Consider the following 17,548-nt stretch of genomic DNA (forward strand, 5'->3'; position numbering starts at 1 on the left):
TAAGAGATCAATAGGTACATATAATTTTATTAATCACCCATATGTTTATCAACTCATGATGCAATAATTTTAATATGTTAGACATATTGCAAGTCAAACACCACAAGGCTATGTGCTGCAATGGTCATAAATTTCGCATCAAACAGTTGGATGACACGAAAAAAACTTGTGATTCTGGGATAACTGTAGTCTTTGAGGTGACCAATATTTCATCTAGAAATGACATACATCCTCAAGAGTCTCAAAATCGATACTATAGCATTTTGGATGATATACTTGAGTGTGACTTTAATTCCTTCAAATTAGTTCTGTTCATCGTCAAATGGTATAGGCTATGACTGAATAAAAATGATCTTGATAGAACTGTTATCGAACATGATAATGGATTTACAATGGTTAATACAAGGTCATTTGAATGAGTTGGGGATGAACCCTATGTTCTTCCAAGTCAATGTGAGCAGGTATTTTACTCGGAGGTTCCACATAAACCGGGTTGGTCATTTGTTGTTAGACATGATCCAAGAGGAAGGCCAATAATGTATAATGTGATAGAAGAAGAAGATACTGAAGAAGTAGAAGATGATATAGATGATGATCATGATTGATAGCTAGTTGATGATGTTCCTAATGGAAATGTACACGAAGAAGAAGAAGAAGATGATGATGATGCTACTACTGATGATGATGGTGATGGTGATGATGATGGTGATGACGATGACAATGATGAACACAATGACGATGATGATGATGATGATGATGACGATGACAATGATGATGATGACAATGATGATGATGATGATGATGATGATGATGATGATGATGATGATGATGATGATGATGATGACGGTCATGATGATGAGTTGGATGAAGAAGAAGATCAATGACATGAATGAAATGTATGAGATGCGATTATTATATTATCTATTTAATATTGATATCTTGATAGAAATTGATTTGACTTATATGGTTACACAAATAATTCATATGTTTTGAATTCTAATGCCATTACATAATTAATTCATGATGCACCTCTAGCTATCTGATAGATGGTGATTTAAAATACATATGTGATTGATTACATGCTTATGATGATACATGTGACATTAATTGAACTTTGTGTTTATTTATGGAATGTGGACTACTTATTAGCTATGTGATGGATGGTGATTTATGATACGTATGTGATGGATTACATGTTTATGATGATACATATGTGATTCTTATGATGCTCAATTACATATATGATGATACATATGTGATTCTTATGATGCTTATGATACTACAGTATTTATTGTTTATCAAATTACAAATGTAATGCTTATGATGCTCAATTGTTGGTGCAGGAACCTGAACCCCTTTGACGAGGATCCTACATAGTCTCATGGATCGACAGGTATAAGTCAATACACCTTATAGAAATAATATATTTTTAAAAAATTACAAGAAAAACAAACTTCCTCAGTTTTTCAAACCTCAACATTAGCAGCAAATCTAATACAGTTATCAACACTTGAGGCCCCAGTTGGACTTACTCAAATTTTAATCTCAACATCAACTTTATGGCTGACTTCTTCATCAATATTACCCTCATTTGCAAAATATCTCTCTCATTACCAACTAACTCTCTCTTTTGATGGTGCACAGGTATCACCAAATAGGTATTTGTCAGATGTGTCTTCCTCGAGTGAGGGAAATGTAGGAATAGAAGAGGAAAGTGAGACATGTAGTAGATCTCAAATAGGGAGATCAACTAGAGGTCAAAAGATTAGAAGAAAATTCAATAAACACATGGAATTTTTTCTTGCTCAAGCGGAGTCATGTTCTTATGATGATGAGACCAAAGGCGATGTTGAGGTGCCCTTGAGGTACAAACATCTACTGAAACAATGTGTACCCAAGGAACTTCCTCCAATAAACATTGATTTTTGTGTTAATGAGAGGATATATCACATAGCACCTTCATCGTTACATGGTTTGGGCATTATTTTCCATGGACAACATAAAGGTCTGTTACAACAAAGTTGCTGAATTGATGGAGTTTGTTGGACCTTGTTACAATTATAATGATTGGATGCAAATTGTTCGATATAAAAAAAGTATGCATAGGTATGCACTGTCAGCCAATTATATGCAACAAAAAGATAATGATCAAAGTAAACAAGTGGTTGTATACATTGATGGAAGGCCAAAAGTAACAGGGAATATTGTAGGTTTTATAAATAGTACACGACCTAGTTCAACTAATAAGCAACCCAATTGCATATTTGAGGCACGTGAGGGAAATTATATGTTTGTATGTGCGATAAAATGAATAAGTGTAGGGGAAGAGCTGCTAATCAATTACAATTTGAATTGTATAGATACAAACAAAGTTACTATCATGGGGGTGGTACGTACTATATATATACCATTTAAGCCAACTTCCAATTAATGAATCCAATAAACCATTGTATTATTAAGTTTTTTTGCTAAGTCTATTGGTTTCATTTCGCTAACATTTTTATATTTGTCACAGGGCCACATGGATCCACCGCATAGCACAGATAGGGGTGTAGGTCCCAACACTTCTATAGAGCAGGTAAACCTCATTGTAATTGTACAAATTAGATAGAAGCAAACTGTTACATTATGATCTTTTCTTGAGTGTTTTGAAGTAATTTTGATAGTGTTAATTATATTCTTATCACAGATGGATGTTTGGGATAAGGGAAAGGAACTTGCAGTACCTCAACACCTCCATAGGGATGTGGGGTGCTCGACAATGTTATGCGCTGATGACACCGCACTTAGCGCAAACCCTATACAATTGATACAAATGAATATTAGAAAAATTAGCCAAGAGATTGTTCATTTGGCAACCATAAGCCCTCAGACTGATGAGATAACAGAGAGGGTGCAACTATTGTTGTAGACAGTGGAAAACTTGCAAGTAAGCAGTAATGAAAGCTTTAATCATAACAAAAGTTCAATAATGGTTTATATTTTTTTCTCTTTTATGTCATTAACTAAAATATGTATGTGTTGTTTTTACAGAAATTTATAAGGGCTCATCATCTCGGTGATGATGATCAAGGTATTGTGGGTAGTTTAGGTTATGACCATGTTCTATATATTAAAACTACTCCTTTGGACTTGTGAACTTTCTTTTTTAATGTTTTATATATTTAATGTATTACTCTTTAGGTGCTGACATGGGTCCGAGGTCGACCCCAACTATATTGCCGACTACAATGTCGGCAACACGTAGCATGCAGACATCGTCTGTTGCAATGGCTTGTGTTTACCCACCCACTAGTGGTAGATCCCTCTTTTTCTCTCTCTTTCATTATGTGTTTATTACCCTTGAAGTGTTCTTTCTTGGAGGCATTTCATAGTGGATTCATTTACTATGCAATGAGATGCACATGAGGATGCACCAAAGGTGACTACTGGTGATAACATACCATCATTTCTTGGATCTTCCCATATTGCTAGTACGGGAATGTTGTAGGCCACATTGGTGGTGAGCGATGAAGAATTGGTTCCCTTGAAGATACAGAAGGTTCTAGGTACTTTAAAATTATTATTATATATAGTCTAATTGTAATTTACTTACTGATCACTCATTTTGGACTAATGATCCCATGTTTTTTTTGCAGGAAATGATATTTTTTATAAAAATCTTAATGACATTACATTGCAGATATTTGGGCCCACCGTACGTAAAAGGTGGAACATCATACGTGAACTAACCCTTATCCACTATTTTGATTTCATATCATTGCTAGAATAGTTTTCCTTTTATCCATTTCTTGAACTATATCAAAGGTAGCTTCAGTTTCTTTCTAAATCTAACAGGTTTGTTTTTGCTTTAAAGGTGGAATGACCAAGAAAAAAAGTTAAAAGATGAACTCACAAACCGTATGGTAGGGTTGTTTGGAAATGACACATTCGACAAGACTAAGCTCCTAGAAAAAGTTGGCACATATCTAAAGTATGTGAGGGACCAATATAGGACACTTTTAGAGAAGAACGTAAAGTATGAGCATCCCCCCATAATTCCAGAGAGGGAGTGGAAGGACCCGATTTTGGATGCAAAGGAGAGAATTGAAAGGAAAAAAGGAAATACACCACCAGATGCTAGAAGAAGGTATGTGATACTATTAAGAATGTGAATATGTACTAATTATTCATTATATTTATATAATCTAACATATTTCAAACTTTTCATAGATTGAGTGACACGTCAAAGGCAACCAAGGCAAGGCAAGAAAAGCATGGGCAACACAAACTCAGCTCTGGTGGTTATATGAAGCTTGCCACACGAATTGTAAGAATCAGTAAATTAAGTATCACATCAAAATATTTATAAATTGTAAACAATTTTTTTTGATCAAACAATACAAGCAAAATTTACAATACCAAGCAAAAATGCAGGGCTTTGAATTCAATAGAGTGCCCATAGAAGATGACAAGAGAATTGGCTACAAGCAAGGCTATATAGCCATGGTTGAACAGCTACAAGAATTGAGTGGGCAAACACGAGATTCTAATGCATCTGTCACAATGGTAAATAAGCTAAATGAAAATTATTTCAAATTGAATACTTAACCAATAATCTATTTGATGTTAAGTTTCAACATAAAGTGACTATATTTTTTTTAAATAAGCAAGCAATGATAACCCTGTGCGTGACATTGGAATGCAACATGATAATCATGGAACAGAACCTGTATATGAAGGTCCGGATGTGCATCCTAGTAGCGGAGGTATTCATTTGCTATTCAAAACTTTTTATGTAATTATTAATACAATTAAACATCTTAAATTGAAAATTAGTGTAGTAATTAATGTAACCTTTATTGTTAATATTTTAGAGCATGTAGTCGGTGGTGACCAAGTGGAGCATGATCTGGGTAGACAACATCAGGAACGTGATGTTCCCCAATCAAGTAAAGAGGACCACTGTTAGTCCTTTAAATAAATTTAATTGCAATTGGTGTATTGATTAATGTAATGTTTCGTATTTCAACTCTAGAGGATCTAGAAGGTGTTCAGCATGTCGAGGTTGAGGCTAGACAAAATGATGTGGAAGATGATGTGGCCAAGGTAAAGAGTGTAACGGTTGTGTTCTTTAAATTAATGAAATACTTGTAACAATAATAAAAAAATGTTTTGAATTTAACCCAATTCTTTGTTATTGCAGAGGACCCCCCTTTGGTTCAGCATCCTCATCCTTTGTATAGGACTAGGCATACATCAAGAGCACAAGAAGAGGGCAAAACATGCGAAGATGGGGGAAATGATGAAGAAGATGATGCTCCACTTAGACTTTACATAGCTTCAAAAAAAAAAACAAAGAAAGAAATGATTGTAATCTACCTTATTTGATAATGACTGATTTTTATGTGTTAATGAATGTAATTATGTGCTAATGAATGTTCATGAATGATATGTGTTGATGATTATTGATGAATGTTGTGTGTTAATGAAAGTTAATGAATTTTATGTGTTAATGAATGTTATGTGATAATGAAGGAATGTTGTATTTTAATAATGGATGAAAGAATGAATGGAAGAATGAATGAATGTTAGATGTTAATGGGGAATTTAGAGTGATGTTAGGGGGGGTCGGGAGGGGCCAAATGAGCTTCCACCTTCACTTGGTTGGCCCTATTAAGTAGAGAATATTAAACTATTCTCAAAACAAAGTGAAGCTCAATAAGATAACACACTTTTCAATATTTCATTATGTTGCACAGTTAATCTTATTGAATAATGTACGTATATTGAATCTTAATTGCAAGGTCCAACAGAGACAACACGAACAACACCATGGTGTGACTACAAAAGTTGTGAATATGCCTCATCATGAATAAAGTTGAATTAGCACATTCTTTGTAAAATCTCAAATGCTCTATACTTTGGAAGTTTTGAAATTTTTATGATCATATCGGTCCCTTGCCTAAAAGATTTTTTCCTTGATTTGTTTGTGATACACATTGAGAGATTTTTTTTTCCCTTTTATTTATGCATGTCTTAACCATTCTCCACATGCTTCCCATTCTTATTTAGATTGTTGTATTTTTACATATGTTGGAATCTATAGTTCCACATACATGTTTTCTATGTTCTTTGTAACTATATGAAAAGGTGTAAAATGTGGGTATAGTCCAAAATCTTGATTACCAACAAGCTATTATTGTTTAATAGTTCCAATGTTTGTATTAATTGAAACAGTTTAACCCTTTTAACATGTTTCATAGCAAACCCACACTTTGTATGCAATCTTATTGTTATAGTTCAATTACTGAGGTGATGTGATTTTCAAAAGTATTCCGACGAAAACAAAATTGGTTTTCATTTATGTATTTTATTAAAATTTTAGAGTTTCCTCATGAACATTTAAACTTAGAAGGATTTAAAAATTCAATACAAGAGTACTGGACATAATTTCTGGATATAGAACTGAAACTCTCTCCCATGACTTTAGATTGTTTCCATGCTCTCTAAGCTAGTAGTTTTCAGACACAAAACATAGGTCTTCTAAATTTTGTCCCAACATTAATTAGTTCCTTTCTCTTCTTTTTCATCCTTTTGGAAAAAGAATTGGAAATTGTTAGGAACGAACATCTTCCTAGGTGATTTGTTAAAATACAATGGGGAACTCAATCAAATTTTAATTCACTTCATTTTAAGTTATTATCACAATTCATTGAATTATACTTAAAAAAGACTTATATTTCCAAGGTAAAATATCAGTATCTTTCTTGGGTGATATTAGATAGTAGGGTCTCTTGGCTTAGACAAAATCACCCTCTCATTGTATTCAAAGTAGATGCATAGCAAAGCTAGATGCATCAATCGTTAAATCATAAACAAACACAAGCTCAAAAATTGTGTTACCAAGTATGCTTGGAACCTACCCTGTAACTAACTAGTTCATACTAGATATTGTTTGGGTATGGTATTCAATTCTATTAGAATCTACAAAATAAATATTAACCTAGAAATTAATGTAAGTGATAACATTTTTAAAATTGTTAAATATAAATGATAATAAAATCAAAATGGCATAACATAGTTGATTTCATAAGAGAGAAAATGAAAAAGTTCACAATATCTTCACTCGATATCCAAGATTTTTAATCCATGAGGATGAAGATGAGGATGAGATAGAAAACCAAAAGACAAGGAATTGTTTATCCAAGTTTCCAAATTTTTGAGGATAAGGAAAAAAACATAATCCTATGAAAGAAGGAGAATGTGCAAGTCATTATCTCAAGTTAAAAGAAATTACTTAAGTAAACTAAAAAAACAAATGCAATATCATACTTATGATAAAACATATCCACTTGGTGAATAAAATGGTACATTGGCACACCCCCTTAATTGCAATTGAGGTAAGAAGAAATGGGTCACAAGGTTAGGTATCCATGTAAAATATGAAATAACCCCAAATTATAAAGAGAGTGTACCCTCTCGAAGTAGAGACTAGAAAATCCATAGGACAAAACTCCATCCCAAGTGACATATGTGAAGGATAATATAGACCCACTCCATCCCCTAAAGTTGGTGCCTCCACAAAGAAGAGAGAAAAGCAATGCAAAATGTTGTAGTAGGTTCATTTGCAACAAATGATGCACCTTCCTTTCACAATATGGAAATATTGAGTTGTCAAATTGTTGAATTCCCATTCAAGTGGAATGTAGAAAGGAATTTAGATGTATGGTTTTTGAAGCGACTCATGTGTCTTGATGTTGGTGTTAAGCTATGATTGTTCCATAGAAGATTCAGGGACTACAATCATTGAAGTGTGAGACCTTAATTAATGTGAAATAGAATGTGTCATGTTGAATGATATGGTGGGGATAGAACAAGTGAATTTACAATGGGAGACGATGTAACTCAATGGGCATTGTCATCAATGAGAAGACAAATATTCTCAATTGTTTCATCAATATTTGAAAGGTGAGATTCCACAAATAGATGTGAAATGTTTAAGTAGGCCTCCCAATGAAGTGGATCTCATAGACATGAAGAATCCTATATAGAGAATCATTGAGAGCCCTTGAAGAAGAAAATTTGAACTTGGATGAAGCAATACATGATGGAGGAATATCTTGCAAGAGGAAATCAAAGTCATTCTGGTGTCATCTAGATATGAAATGTGGTCTACTTTTCAAAAAAGTAAAGATGCTTGATACGAATGTGTCCTAGGGGGGTGAATCTAGAAGACATATACTCCTATTGCAAAGAATCATGGAAAGTTCTAGAAGAAGCAACTTTTAATTCTGAAGTAGCAACGTGTATAAGAGATGTTCTCATTTGTAGATGGAGTATCAAGAGGAGGATCACTAGTCCATGGACCATGCCATTGTTGTTAAATACCTATGCTTTTGTTCATAGTCACTTGGTGTAGGAATGAATTCAATGAGATAGGGTAGGAGATCCTACATAATGTAATTTTTCACTATGCCTTGTTTCGAGTACAAATGGTTCTCTGAATTTATCTTGACAATAGAATGTTAGAATTTAATACCATAATCCATGATGAAAACTGCCAAAAATGGAAATTTATCTTAGTTCGCAATTACAAAATGCTTTTGTATAGGCCTCTCAAAGATTAAGTACATCAAATTGAGACTTTATAAATTAAGTGTATGTATTAGCAATCTCCCAAATTGTTCAATGGTCTCCAAACCTTGTCAATTTTTTATTTTTATTTTAAGTCAAATATGTATGGTATTGGCATATCATTGGTTGTGTGATTTTTTTTTTCCTTAAATGCTTCTATGACCAAAAGAGACAAGTTTTAGATGAAAATGGGGTCTTATGGGCCTTTTTGACACAATGGTAGGTTCTTTAGACCTGAAATTGCCCCAAAAACTAGTCGATTGCCTTAAGTTAAAAACAAATCCTTGTTTGTGAGCATGCTTCTTGATCTCCAATTTTGGTGGAATGAAAGATAATATTGAATTTATCAAGCCTTTTGGATGCTTTGAAACCACCAAAAAAAAGCTACTTTGATCATTGAAATGTTGTAGTGACTTGGATAAACAAAGAAAACTAAGTCTAAACTTTAGAAGTTAGTTTTTTCTTGTCAAATTGTTTTCAATTTTCAAATCATCCAAGGATGCAAGAGGAGTATATTTTGTTATGACAAGATAAAAAAAGAACTTAGAATATTTTGAAACCATTGAAACATGGGGACCCCTTCCCCCCCTCCAAAATCCCTATTTTTTTAGGATGCAATACTTAGGGGAAACATCCCCTTGCCGCACCACTTAGGGACATCCTAGGGACACCAAGGAGTCTCTTGACCATCTCGAGGATGCCTATGAGTCTCCCATGGCCCCCAATTAGAAACTCCAATTATAAACAAAAATGGTGAAATTATTGTGAAAATGTCATCTGTATTAAAGGTTTGGCAATGCCCCCTAACCTTGATGAGGGCTCTGCCCCAAACCCCCCACAAGGGGCACTACCCATTGACCCCAAACCTCTACCCACCATTCTTATTGTTAATGCAATCGTTTCCATTTTTTTTATGTTGACTAATTTAAACACTTAGTATGCCAAAGTTTCATCTACAATTCTTATACTTATTCTTAGTTTGTTCCCAAAGTTCCAAAACTCTACCACCATTGTTAATGTTCAAATTTCAATACAATCATTGACATATTTTTAATGTTTATTGTAAAATTTACATAGTGTGGCAAATTTTTATTTACAGTTGTTATACTTATTCTATACACATCCTTTTATAATTAATTTTTTAAGTTGTGTATATATTTGCATCCCACCCCGCCCCCTTCGTCATCCCCCTATCGTCCCCAAACTTAAGCCCTTGGTATGTTAAGATATGAAAGCTCACAATAGTTTCATTTGATATGTTAATCAAGGAAAAACCTACAATATATAGCTTCCAAGATTACAAATCCATGAGGATCATGAAGAGGTAGAAAACCAAAAAAAGAAATTGCTTATCCAAGTTTCCAAATTTGTGACAAGGAAAAAGTAGAATCTCAATCAAAGAAGGAGAATGTGCAACTCATTATCTTATTCTACCTAAGTAAAAATATTGCCTAATTAAGCTTTTTAATAGTGGAATATCACACTTAGGATAAAACATATCCAAGGTAAATAAAATATTACATTGATAGGCTTCTTTGGTTGCTCTAAAAGTGGTGCCTTATGAATTATGTTCTTGGATACTAAAGTTTCCAAATTTCTGGGCACTCTTGATAGCTTCTCATAGAGATTGTGATTTGAAGGCTTTAACCAAAACTTTCAATGGTTTTTGTTGATGTGGTTTTTATGCACTATGCAACACAAAATAAAATACTAAGTATTGTATCCTCTCTTGAACAAAATCCTCCCAAGTGCTAAACTACGTGATCAAATGGGATGACTCCAAGATTCCAATAGTTAGGTCTTGACCTTATACTGTAGATAGACTCAATTATTGTGATGTGATATCTACTGGAATCACAAGGAGGACTTACGTTGCTTGGGTCAAGACCTATCCATTCTCATGTTTCATGATTGATTTACACTCCATGATTTAGGTCATCCTTGAGCAACATCTTGACTTAGCCAAATTTTGTTTTTTGTACCCTAATTCTTTAATTTTGACCCCTTACTAGCATTACCTTAGGTTTTATTGGGTTTCTTGCTTCTCTAGCATGGGAACATTTCTAGGGTTCATTCACACAAATTGCTCTTGATGAGCAAGCTAGTATCATGACCATGACTTAAACAAAATTTTAACTTAGTCAAATTATCTCCTCCAAACTTCTATGAGTTCATCACCTTCATTCTTCATCATTTAGATGTCTTTTGTCATTGGAAGGTAATTCTTGACCACCATACCTCAATCTTGACCTATGCTACCCTAAAACCCTAGAACCTAGTCATGTTTACAATTAAGATCTTGGTGACTTGATCACTTAATACAGCTTAATCATGTAGGTCTCATCTAACTCCGACTCCAACACTTATGCAAATCAACCCTAGTAACCAAGTACTTTGGGAAATATCTTGCAACTTGACAACATGGGTAGTAATGGAGGAATGAAAGGTGAGACCTATAGAGGTGAGAGAGAGAGAGGGTGAGAGGAAGAGATAATGACCTGGAGAGGGTAGAGAAAGAGAAGTAGAGAGGGAGAGAAGAAGAGAGGGATGGAGAAAGAGACCTAGAGAGGGGAGAGAGAATAGAGATAGTAGAGAGGGATAGAGAAGAGAGATAGAAGAGAGATACCAATGTCAATCTTTTTCTATAATTTTTTTTTTTCCAAAAAATCAGCCTATCATTAGAATTGCGACTCCTAAGGGTAAAATTTTGACAGAGGAGTGTCGTTGGATGCACAAAATCCTCATCAGAACTCTCCTAGAGGCCATTACAATAGCCTCCAAGAGAGTTCTGATGAGTATTCTATGCATCCGATGACACTCCTCTATCAGAATTTTACCCTTTCGAGTCAGAATTCCGACGATAGGCCGAGATCGCGATGGTATTCTTTCAGGGTATGAGTATCCATGGTGGCCATCGGAAAGGTTGGAGCTGATGTCGGAATTGCGATGACCACAAGGATAGTGAAAAATTTTGACACAAAGTTTTCGATGACTTTTTTTATCGGTAGTGCGATGAAATTGTGTCGGGATCTCGACGATTTGCCATCAAAATTTTGACCTGAATGTACTAGTGCTTTGTGGTAGACTAGTCTCATGGATGAGTAAGAAGATGAGTTGTATCTCTCAATCTATAGCGGAAGCAAAATATGTTGCAACATTTATGAATTGCACCCAAACAATATGGATGAAGCATGTATTAAGTGGCTTCAAAGTTCCTGTATCTAAACTGGTAAGTATATTTTGTGACAACATAAGTGCAATTAACATTTCCAAGAATCCGGTTTTACATGCTAGAACCAAGCACTTCAAGCTCAAGTATCATTTCTTGAGGGAGAAGGTTCAGAACAAAGAGGTTGTACTAGAACATGTTTCCAGTAAGGAGTAGTTAGCAGACATATTCACAAAGCCTCTACTGAAGGCTACCTTTACCTATTTGAGAGGTGAATTAGGGGTGCTGCCCCTTCAGGAGGTGAACTAAAGGTGTGTGCTCCACATCAGTTAGGTATTGCATTGATAAATATTTTTTAGGATTGGTGTGTTGAAGGATGCTACTCCTTAGGGGGAGCAACATAGTGGGACACAGTTGTTTGTGCCTCCACTTTGGCATTGTTGTCAAAGGGGGAGAATATGTGAAGTGAAGAAGATATCTGCAATATTGGGGAGAAGAAGATATGAAGAAGATAGATATCTTTGTATATTGCCATCAATGCCAAAGGGGGAGATTGTTGGCATATGTACAGAGCATGATGACATGATGATATTGTATGTTGTCATTGATGTCAATATGCTGAAGTATGAACTGGTATATTGTAGTAAGCTAACTGGCAATAGAACCGGTATGATGATGTAAACCTGTATATGTGAAAAAGTGAAGCGATATGTTTGTTCAAGGTGAACCAGTATGTTGGAATGAGAACTGGTAAATGGAAGTTTTGTATCAGGGTTTCATTTGGCATGACTACCGGTTGGTAGTCTCAACTTTAGGGTTTCCAGTTGATGTATTGCCTATGTGATTCAACTGATGACATCTTGTGATATGTTAGCATTGTAATGAAGATCAAATCATGTTGTCACCCTTGTGCACGTGAAGGATTTCCTTGAGGATATTGCATGAATATCGATCCTATCTACCTTGAGAATGTGCGAAGTCTCTATAAATAGTGGAGAGCATGTGATGGGTTATCAACTTCTTGAAGAGGCAAAGAATGAACATTGGAGAATGTCTTGAGATCTGTTAAAGATTGTTGTATTCAATGCATTGTCATTAACAGCTAGGATTGAACCGATTGAATTGCTAAACCTAAAAGTTTAGGGTTTAGGGTTTATGCTACCGACCTATCTATTTTCTATAATGTCATTGATGTTTTTCATTTTGAAGTTGTTGGAAAATGTTATGTGTGTATCCAAGTGAAGAGATACTTGATTCTTGCCAGACCGAAGAAGTGTGTTGATACCTGCAGAGTGTGATTAAAGAAGCAAAAGAGCTAAAGTGGATCTGCCTTGGCATTGCATGTGGTTATCAGATCAACGTATTACTTGTTGACTTCTAACCATTTCAATAGTTGGAAAATCCCTTAACCGGGTAGCTTTAATAGGCTTTTGTGTAAATCCTTTAACAGGGTGACTCAATTCAATGAGTTCTTAAAATCCTCTTGTAATGTAACCTCTAATAGGGTTTTAACATTTAACTGGGTATTTAGACATCCCTTAACTGGGTGATCCCTAGAAGGATTGGTTCCTAGCAGAACCTATTGTAAAATTATTTAACCAAACAAGGCTCCTAACAGAGTAGACTTCAAAAGAGTTCAAAGAATAGCTTGTGGGTATTGATCCCCACCATGGTTTTTCCCAGTTGGGTTTCCACATGAAAAATCAGTGTGTCATGTGTAATGCTTTTCATGTGATGGTTTAGTATTTTATATTAAGTGGTAATGCATGTTGAACCAGTAGTCTTTATACCTCTGATGTACTACCTGTTTATGCATATGAGTGAAGTGGAAAGGAGACGTTAGGTGAGGTGAAGATCTAAATGATAACTGGTTTATACTTGTCATAGTCATTCTTGGTTTTACCAATTGCACCCTATTTTGGATCAGTGTCACTGTTTACCAGTTAAGTGCAGTCTTTGCAGTCAAACTGGTTGAAGGAAAGTTTTTGTCTGTACTGATTCATCCCCCGTCCCAGTACCATTTTGGTACTAACTATTCATCATTATTAATCAACAACATCATAGAATATGAGGCACTCATTACCAAGCTACACTTGGCTATCCAATGGAAGATAAGGGAATTACAAGTCTATGGTGATTCCCAACTTGTCTTAAAACAAGTCAATGATGAATACCAAACAAAAGATGACAAACTTCTTCCCTATTGTAGCACGGTTGAAGATCTTAAGTAGCATTTCACAACAATCAAGTTTGATCAAGTCTCACAAACAAACAATAGAGCTGTAGATGCAATGGCCACCATTGGCTCCCTCCTTTAGATGCCAACACATAGTCAAAAGTGTGATTTATTGGTTGAGCAATTATTCATACCTGCATACGATCTACTAGAATCTGAAATGGTGTGTGTACTTGTTGGTCCCAAATCCCCCTGGTATCAATATACCTTCGCTTTCCTAAAAGATAACACCACTCCCCCACTCCTTACCAAAATCCAACAACAGACCTTCATCCACTGATGTTCTCATTACACTATCCTTGGAAACACCATACTCAGAAGGCGTTTTGATGGTTCCCTCATAAGGTGTTTAGATAAACAAGAGGCTGAATGGGCACTATGTGAAGTGCACAAAGGCATCTGTGGGACACACTTAAGTGGGCTCACCTTGGCTAAAAAGATCTTGAGAATAGGATATTACTGGCCTAAAATGGAAGTAGATGCATATAACTATGTGAAGAAATACATCCCTTGCCAGCAACATGGTGACAAGATCCATGTGCCATCATAATAATTGCAGTTGTTCATTACACCCTGGCCCTTCTCACTGTTGGGGCTCGATCTCATTGGGAAAATCCACCCTACATCCTCCAACAAGCATAAATTCACTATCACCGCTACCAAATATTTCACCAAGTGGGTAAAGGCCATCCCTCTTACCTTCACCACTAGTAAGCAGATATCCAAATTTATCCTAAACTACTTGATTTGTCCATATGGGATCCCAAAAGATATCATTATAGATAATGATAGACAATTCAAAAACCAGGATGTTAAGGAACTTTGCTAGAAATTTGACAACCAACATCGCTTCTCCACCCCATATTACCCACAAGGTAATGGTCAAGCTGAGGCTTCTAGCAAAACCCTAATCAAAATCCTCAAAAATACGGTTAATGAAGCTGGTCATGATTGGCACCTCCAACTCCACACTGATTTGTGAGCCTACTACATTTCTATCTACACACCCATAGGAGCCACCCCCTCTTCTCTTGTCATTAGCTCTAAAGTCATTCTCCCACTTGAGATCAAGATCCCCTCTCTAAGGGTGTCGCTGTAGAATATCCTACCAGACGAAGAATACAGAATTGCTAGACTACAAGAGCTAGAACTGCTGGATGAAAGGTTCCTCAAGGCCTTGAACCATCTCCGAGTATATCAGAATCACCTATGCATGAGTTACCATAAGAAGGTCAGAAACTAAGAATTTGAAATTGGTGATCTTGTCCTCATGGAAAATCATAAAAACCTTCAAGAAAGAGAAAAGAAAGGCAAGTTCGAGCCTAATTGGCTTGGACCATATGTAATCACAACAAAATATGGATCAAGGGCCTATAAGTTGGCTACTCCTAAAGGTGATCCTTTGAATGATCCAATGAATATCATGCACCTTAAAAGATTCTATGTCTAGTCCTCAGAAAGTCATCAATTGTCAAAAAATTCAAAAAATTCAAAAAATCAAAAAAATCAAAAAAAAAAAAAAATCATGAAAAAAGATCATCACTCTAGTGAAAACATGGTAAACAGGTGCCTTGTGACACCCAAAGAAAATAAAAACAAAAATAATTCATCCATCAGTGAAAACCACTTTGTGGCGCTATGGGCAAGTACATTGGTGAAAAGTTGCATGTAGGTTCCAAGGTAAATAATCTAGATCCATTGTCTAACAGGTCAATACTCCATCACCCTCACTATCCAATTCACCCATCATGACATCCCCCCCCACCAACCCACCTTGGAATAAATCATGCATATGATGATGAGTCTTCACCTAAATCATGAATAAAGAGTGTCCCATCAAATTGAGCTTTTGTGCCTTTGTGCAAGCTCCATCAAGTCTTGAGGTTAGTCTAAAGTCTACAAGTTAATCTTCAAGGTCATCTGATCACTTGCCTAATCCAAAATTCACCCACTCTATCCTTTTCCCTAGGGATGAATCCTTCGCTTGCCTGGCAGTTTAATCCTCCATCCTAATCCTACTCTTGGCAAGAGGTGTTAGTTGGTCATGAATGAGTGACTTGTTTGATTTCTTGGATTTTCATTTAGACTTGCATCTTTTTCCCTATGACTGCATCTATCTATGGCTGCCCGGATCTTCCATATCCATGTATGTTTACAATAGGTGCATACTGGGGCATATTTTCATAGCATGATGTGTTTTGGATCTCTCTTGTATGAACCAACAACCTGGTACTAGTGTTTATCAATACTTACCTTCTCATGTACAAGAGGTATCAATGTGTTTGAGGGTTTCCTTGCATGTACCCCCAACTTTGTATTAGTGTTCCTCAACACTTGCATAGTTGTGTGTAAGGAATTCTTGTTTGACTATGAGTTAGTCCATGCCTTGGGTTTCTCATGGCATCCTAGTTCCTATAATCAGTGGTACAGGTTACCTAGGGCAATATCAAACTAGGTTGGCTCTCCACATCTTTTGTGTGCAACTCTCACCATCATTCCATAAAGTCCTAATCTAATAACCCCATGGAGTCCTCAATTCCCTGCCCCCCTACTATTCCATATTCTTCTATTTTCTATCTAAGACCATTGTATTACTATAGGCATATTTTCTCATTGTATTATCCATTCATTTTATCTACTTGGGTGGAATTATTCATATAGATTCCATTGTCTATCCATTTAGGTTACACTACCTATTCATTTCATGACACTACTCATTTAGATTATCTTTTTTCACAAGCATTTACCACATAGATTGCATTTAGATTTCATTGCATACATCATTTAAGTTGCATTATCCATTCATATTAGGTGGCATTAATTTATTCACTTAGATTACATTACATTACTCATTCATTTCATCATTCATTTAGATCACATCATTTCTATACCATTGATGATTTACATTGCAATATCTATGTAAGTGGCATTACATTCATCATCCATTCCTCATGTAGACTGCATCTAGGCAAATTAATCATTCATCACAAATAATTTGCATCTACATCTACTATTTCATTGCATATACAACATATATACATATCATAAACATGATCACTCATCTTGCATCCATAAACATGTTAGCAAAATATCACAAGCATACATATATAAGCTTCCACACTGCATCACAAATAGTTCAGCACAATATATCCATAATCATCATCCATTCATCACATCACAAAATAATAAATAGAGTCCATCATAATAAAGTACACACATCATCCATTGCTGCAAATCATATATATGCATATAAAAAGATGAATGTGTCTGTCATAATACAATGATCACCCTGAAGGGTCAAAATATGATACATAAGCCAAAATTGAGTTACCTCTCCCCTCCTATCTCTCTGACCCCCTCCTCCGCACCTCCTCTCCCTGATCCTCCTACTCCCCCTCCTCTAGGTGGCCTAAAACCCACTGATCCACCTATTTGCTAGCTCTATGTAGGCTGTTGGCTCTGTGTCCTGTGTGATCACACACTCTCAGTATATGAGGCTTCTCATTGCGCCCTAGGTACTACTTCGT

Source organism: Cryptomeria japonica, chromosome 1 (assembly GCF_030272615.1).
Source record: "Cryptomeria japonica chromosome 1, Sugi_1.0, whole genome shotgun sequence".
In the NCBI taxonomy this organism is placed as follows: Eukaryota; Viridiplantae; Streptophyta; class Pinopsida; order Cupressales; family Cupressaceae; genus Cryptomeria; species Cryptomeria japonica.